Source organism: Zootoca vivipara, chromosome 4 (assembly GCF_963506605.1).
Source record: "Zootoca vivipara chromosome 4, rZooViv1.1, whole genome shotgun sequence".
Taxonomy (NCBI): Eukaryota; Metazoa; Chordata; class Lepidosauria; order Squamata; family Lacertidae; genus Zootoca; species Zootoca vivipara.
In genome coordinates, this window is record NC_083279.1 from 37,303,145 (window position 1) to 37,309,119 (window position 5,975).

Below are 5,975 nucleotides of genomic sequence, written 5' to 3' on the forward strand. Positions count from 1 at the left end.
AAAGAGGTGTTCAAAGCTTAAGTTCAAAATGAACATTTTATGTAATTCAGAAGACACGCACCAGTATTACATACCGTATTTTTTCAACCTAAAAGGAGCTTACAGAAAGTAATTTGTCTGTCCTTTTTTCCGTCTCCTTTAATTAGCAATATAATTAATTTGAATAGTTCGTTCTCAAGGAGGATGTACCGAATTGTGAGCAAACCTAAGTGAATGTTTACTAGATACATGCATTAAACAAGCCATGAACAACAGCTTCATGAACAACAGCATAAAAACATTATGGAATTCTGCAGTGTGGCGTAATGCACCTCTCCAAAAATAAAATAAAAGACTCAAAATTACTTGAAATTTGGAGATGTCATAATTTTAGTAGCCACAAAATAGTGAGGGGTGTTGTTTTGTTTGTCACTATGTTATTTATTTCTGTGGTTTTTATAAACCACCTGTGATTCTCGGATGAAGGACAGGCAGTACAAAAATTTAATTGTTATTTCTAATAATAAAGTAAGGTTTTCAGTGGCAATCAGCAAATGGGTACCACTATGGGCACAATTTAAGTACATGGCAGCAATATACATACATGATGATGAGGATCATAATTTTCTTATTTATACCCTGCCCATCTGGCTGGGTTGCCCCATCCACACTGGCCGAAGTCCAACACATATAAAAACATAATGGCAGCAATATTCAGATATTATATCAGGGTTTCTAACCTTTCGTGGCCAGTGGGAACATTTGGGACTTTGATGGCTGCCATGGGAGTGTAGTATAACACAAAATGGTTGCCATAGGAATGTGGGGCAACACAAAATGGCTTCCACACCTAAAGGAGCAGAAAAAAGAGATAGGACCACATATTAGTGTGGGCATGTGATAGGGAAAAGGTGCCTACATCAGTCAATACAACACTTAAAAAGAGAAGCTCCGTGTACCGCTTCTTTGTTCAGAACAGAAGAGAGAGTGTCCACTGAATATGCTGGCATCCAATGAAATGTGGGCTTATTAAACAGCCTCGGTGCAGTATACCTGAAGGAGCGTCTCCACCCCCATCGTTCTGCCCGGACACTGAGCACCAGCGCCGAGGACCTTCTGGCGGTTCCCTCACTGCGAGAAGCAAATCTACAGGGAACCAGGCAGAGGGCCTTCTTGGTAGTGGTGCCCGCCCTGTGGAATGCCCTCCCATCAGATGTCAAAGAGATAAACAATTACCTGACATTTAGAAAACATCTGAAGGCAGCGTGTTTAGGGAAGTTTTTAATCTGTGACATTTTAATGTATTTTAATCTTTGTTGGAAGCCACCCAGAGCGGCTGGGGTACAAATAATAATAATAATAATATATTATATTATTATTATTATTAGAGTGTTTTATGTATGAAAGGCTGAGCCAGTGCAAACAGGAATTGCACAGGAAGAGCAAAGAATATTTCACACAGTGTTGATTTTTGAGGGGATACATAATTAGACATTTCTCAGGCACCACAGGAGATACCAGCAGGCAGCCTGGCACCACACTGGCGGACCCTACATTAAGTTCTCTGTGCTGAAATAAAGCTGCATTGGGGGGGGGGGGTTTGCACGCCATTGCCAATGTCCTCCTCCCCACCAGCTTCACTTCCCATTGTGTAAAAGAGGCATCTAACGTTCAGCATTTCCAATAGAAGCCTCTGTGCTGATGCATTCAACTTGAATGCAGTTTGAAGACTCTTTCAGAGTCAAAGGTGAAGCCAGCAGTTACAGGGAACCCCCATGCCACTCTCAGCAAGTTTGATTTAACACAGATAACCATGCAGAAATATGGCTGTAGAGAATATACTGTATTCAATACAGGAACCACCGTCTATCAAACGGGTCAAGTTGAAAGGCTTAGAATGATGCAGTTATAATGTAGCACCAATCCTGAGCATGAAGAAGGGTGAGAAATTAGTCTTGAACGTAGCAGCGGGGGTCCATCTGTTAAATTTTTGGCGTATTATTTATCATACTAAAGTAGGTCATTTTTAATCGTGCTTTTCCATTCCTTCTAGCTCACAGGAATATACATCATGTCTTCTCCTTGCTAAGAAAAAGAAGAAAGATCAATAAAGGCCAAATAAAATTTAAATCAGGATGTTCCAGTTTGACACACACAAGAGAACTGAAGGTCTAAGAGTGCTGGTATTGTCAGTACAAAAGCATTCCTGATAGGCCTGGGCATACAACTCTAAGTGCAACCTAAGGAGCTCAAGCTGGGATTTTCCGCTTTTGCCATGACCCTGTTGCCCTTTGCTTCTGGCTGAATTTAAAAGCGAACCTACCAGATTTGCACTTTCTGAAACAATATGCAAACTAAAAACAACAACACCGACCATCATTTGCAATTCACACCTCAGAATTTTGCAATGCAGATCTATGTTCAAGTAACCTGTACAAAAAAACATATACTAGGGTAAAGTGTGCATAAAATGCATATATCAGTGATAAGAACATACAAAGGTGTCATATTATGGGAAATTGTTTTGCAAAACATGTTTATTAGGCAAAATTTCCTAGAAAAAATGTTTGTATTGGAAGAAATTTGCACTAAATTGGTGGTGAATTTCCACGAGCACTTAAAGCAATCTGATGTATCCTATCACCCCAGGGATGCCCTTCCAGGGGCCATAGGATTGCAATCTAAACGGTTTGTGTTTTGTTTTCTGGTTTATGTAGCCCTGACGAAAATCACCTATGTATTTTATTTTATACACCATGAGCTTTGGAAAGATTCTTTCTTGTTGAAACTTGTTTAAACAACATCAACATCTCTGGCAACACTTGCTGCAGATGTATGCAATGACAACAGCTGAAGATCTGAGAAAGCCACATTGTATATTCTAAAATGTAACTGATCCATACAAACCAAAACACTACACATGCAGAGGTTTCCTGCTTTGCTCATCTGAAGGCAAAAGCTCCTTCAACTGCATGTCTGAGCTCATGATGGAGGATGGTGAAGCTATTGCCTTGATCCAACAAGTGAAACACATGTGTTTACCAGAACTGGAAAGACCTGGGCCAGGGGACAGAAGCCCCACTGAAATCACCTTTAAAACCACGTGTGGATGCATGAGTGGACTGAATCCAATTCTTTGCCTGAACTGATTATTGGTGCTCTTCAAAACAGTTTGATAAGGCCTCATTTTTTGCACTCTCATTTTTCAACTTTAGACCCTTGTTCCCAACCCCACCCCACCCCGAGAGAGACATCCGCAGCACCTGTTTGCACATGATATCTTCCCTCTGCTGTACGGGAGCCACAGTTCATTGCTTATTTACATACACCCCATAGAGATGGTTTCATCAAACCCAAAAAACACACACAACCATGCCTACTGTTGTGTATCTCCACTTCCACATGCAAAATGGGTGCTATCAGAAACAGGTCTTAAATTACAAGCCCCTAAGTGGGTCAGCTGCAGTCAAATGCTGGGCTTACATCCAGGCGCAGCGGATGGTGTACGGTTCCCTTTTGCTTCTCTTGCCCAAGATGCTCTTGGCAGAAAGATGGGCCTCAGGTGGGCAACCGGGAGGAGCACTGATTAGCTGGAAGAGGTAGAGAGATTTATACATCCAATATAATGAAACCTGTATGATCCTGTATAACTTGCTCATTGCTAATCTTCTTCCAACTGTGCTTTGGCACAGAACACCAGGCCTACTGCAGCCCAGTATGCAGCTCTGTATATTTCTCTGGTAATTAACCTTGACAATTTGAAGTGCGCAGCTTCAGCCTGGGTATCATGCTCGTTCCTACCCTCTGCTGCTAAAATAAAATTATATCTTTGCTCATCCATTCATTTTACATGTAGAAAGACAGATGGTTGCTTTGGATTGTTCTGTGCTGCAACAGATGCCGTAATTGAGGGCTGGAAAACACTGCCAAATTAATTAGATACCCTTACCAATTTGGATGGAAAGGACAGTGCGTTACCATTCCGCGCTGCTTCTGACACATTGGGGTTATCTTTGTTCAATTTACAGGTTTCCTTGGGAACTCTTCCCATTGCTCAAGCTGGGACTGGAACTGCTTGCATCACCGAGGAATTTGCCAGGTGCTGAACGGTGAAGACGCAAGAGCAGCTAAACGAAGGAGAAGTGAGAATTGGGGGACAAAAGCAGAAGTGTATCCAAGTATTTATAGAGCAGTCAGTATATCCTCACTTCCATTCATCCATTTAAAAAGACAGGTAAGGAAACGGACCATTGTTATTCTAATGAGCAAAATGCCCTTCTCAGTATGATGGGCAGGGAGGATGTGAGGAACTGGGTATTAATTACATGGACCCCTAAGTGTGCACACATGTACAGAGGGTCCCTCTGCAATCCTTAAAAAGGAAGCAACACCTAAAGGTGGCTTCAATCTGGATCCTGTTCATTGCATGGTGCTATGGGGGGGGGGGAAATCAGTCAAAGTGGCCTAATGAGCAAGACCATCATAGAAGAGAGAGAGAGCTGACTTAGAATGGACCATCAACTTTCATTTTACCCTCAAACCAAGGGGAGAAGAGAATACAACAACAACAAAAAAGATGGTCTTAAATAAAAAGAGTCCTGTTGGATCAGATCAATGGCCCAACTAGTCCAGCATCCTCTTCTTGCAGTAGCCAGCCAGATGCCTCTGGGAAGCCCAAACGGAGGAATGGAACACAGCAGCTCTCTTCCCACTTGTGATACCCAGCAAACTGCCTCCAACAATGGAAGGACAACATAGCCATTTTGGTTTGTAGCCATATGCTAGCTCACCCTGCCATCTCTGAGAAACGTATTACTGCAATAATTTTATCAAAGAAAACCAGTTATTTATTACAATATTCATATGCTGCTGCAACATAAAAATCAAAAAAATCAAAGGGGTTTACAATATAAAGCAAAAAACAAAACAAAAACCAGACAGTAGAAAAGTCATAAAAAGTTAAAAGCAATAATTAATTAATAAATGAAAACATCTATAGACAATTGTGGGGATGTACTCTTAATGGCCTGCCTAGGGCTGGCAGAATAGAAAAGTTATCAGCAGGTGTTTAAAAGTTGGCACAGAAGGAGCCAGTGGGTATCTACTGGCAGAGTCTTCTACAGCTGGTAACATGAAAAGCTTGGTTTATCACCGTTGTCAATTGACAACACCAATTCAGGGAACCATCAGAAAAAATGCCGATAATTCACAAAATGAAACAACTTTTTCAAACAAAGCTGCTATAAGACGCTATTAATGTGAGATTGAGAAAGCATTACAACTTGAACCTGGTTTTAAGCATTGCTGGGTCAATTCAGAAAACGACTATGCCAAGCTGACTCAGTTCCACTTTCTAAGAAACAAATACCCCTCTCTTATTATCAGTTATTACTCTCGTACAGGACTGCTTTGACACACGGGAGCTGGCAGAGGGGAAATGACACAGCAGTTTGAAGGATAGCTATTGCACTAATGGCAAGGCTGGAGGGTTCTCAGCACTGGCATACTGGAACAAGAACTAGTACTAAGGGACAAACTTCACCTATTTCAGGATATGTGTGATTCTTCTTCAAAAGCAGCCATGTGGTGAAGGGCAATTTTGATCAGGGCAGGCAATTTCCCAGTGCAAAACCTCTCCCTCCCGGTGCTGCTATGAGCTCCATGCTTTCATAATACATGCTATGGCTCTGATCCCAAACACCATGCTTCAAATAGGTGCAATTGCTTGTAGGGAAAGCAGGAGACATTGGGAGATCCAGGCATGGAGCTTAGTAGTTTGAGCCAAAGACAGGACCATAATGCTATGAATTATGATACCCAGAATTTTAAGGGAAGGATCCAGGTTCAATGCCCTATGACTGAAACCTTGGAGAGCTGCTGCTAGCCACTGGAGGTGGGCCAACTCTGAATGGAGAAGTTTCCTATGCTTAGGCCAATGGCAGGTCTACTTATTACCAGTGCCACATATAGGCCCCTCAAAACAATACATGGCAACG